Source organism: Diachasma alloeum, unplaced genomic scaffold (genome assembly GCF_001412515.2).
Source record: "Diachasma alloeum isolate Michigan unplaced genomic scaffold, Dall2.0 Dall_scaffold_00693, whole genome shotgun sequence".
NCBI classification, from domain to species: Eukaryota; Metazoa; Arthropoda; class Insecta; order Hymenoptera; family Braconidae; genus Diachasma; species Diachasma alloeum.
In genome coordinates, this window is record NW_021680825.1 from 106,853 (window position 1) to 108,428 (window position 1,576).

Here is a 1,576-nt window from a genome sequence, read left to right on the forward strand (position 1 = left end):
TAACAGATAGAGGTGCGCCAGATTTGACTAAAACAAGTTATTCGCTTCGTATGTTTTGGTTCTCGATTCTCGATTATTTTCTCGATATCTCGATGTTTACATCGAGAATCGATATCTCGCTATCAATGAGGAGAGGGAAGTGGAAAATGGAAGTCTGTCGTTATGATTTACAACCTATGGATTTACCCGGTGTTAATTCTCGTTTCACCGCCGTCTTAATGAACAAAACTGTGATTTCCTACCCTTCAAACATTTCTTTCGAATTTTTTCAATCAAATTGATATTTCTACGTCGCTTCCAACCAAAAACAATAAATAAAAAAAGATTAGGAAGAAAAATGCTACTCACTATAGAAGTTTATTGCGATTTTAAAAAACTGATTCGATTCAAGTCGATGATACCGTAATTAGATCAATAAGGTGGCCAAGGAATTCCAAAAATATATGCATAATTTTTTTACAAGTTATCTGAAAAATAAATTGCTTTGTGGACTTCAATGTAAGAAAAATGAATGAATTTATTGTGAAGAACACTGCAGAAATAAATTTGATTAATACACCTCCAAAAATAATTGAAATCACTTAAAAAAACACAAAAAAAAATATTTTTGGTGGAAAAAGTCTGTGCCAAGTGCGTAAGCGTGTTCGGTCACAAAAATGTAAGAAATCACAAATAAAAAAGCCAAGTCAGTATTCGTTTATGTATCACTATTACATACGGTGTTCGTGAATAAAAAAAAAAAAAGAAAAAAGCGGCAACCACAATTTATCTGGTGAACGTACTTGGCGTGTCCCTCTCTGAGTATCATGATAATAGCCATCCGAAAGGCCACTCGGCATCAAGGGAAGAATTATAAAAATAGATGATGAGAGTAAAATTTTAATGAGAATAAAATATACGAACCGGAAAGCCGAAGAAGGTGAATCATTCATCGAAATAGGGCGTTCGAAAACAGAAGAGTTCAGAGTTGCATGGGAAATTTGATACAAGATTGAGTTTCAAATCTCATGATTCAATTACTTGTACATAAGCGAATTTATGTTTGACTTTGCATCACGAATGATTGGGAATGTGGAAGAAATTAAGAGAAGTTCGAATCTAAACATAATCAATCAATATCTTATCGTAGCTTCCCGCATCGCGTTGAATTGAGAAAAAATGGAAGTCTGAATTTACTGAAAGTAAAAATAGGGAAAGTATATAGTAATGTCCAAAATTTTGTACGAGAAACTTTAAGGCTAGAATAATTTTATGTGAAATCATTAAGAACCAAACCAACAATTGTAAACTAAATTGAGTGCATTTCATCACTTGAACTCGATTAAAAATTCCAAAGACATTGGAATCGAGTTCAAAAGTGATGAAATGGCGCACTCAGCACGCCCCAATTACCCAATACTAAGATTCGTGCGCGAAGAAACGATTGCAAACCGATTAATTAAGACTCCAAAAACCGAATGAACTACTTCCCCATGAAAACCAAAAGAGTGGGAAAAGTCATACGACATTTTCCACCAATTAAAAATGGACTCGTTGGAGCCCATGTGACAAGTGACCTCAAAATTCATATAAAAAT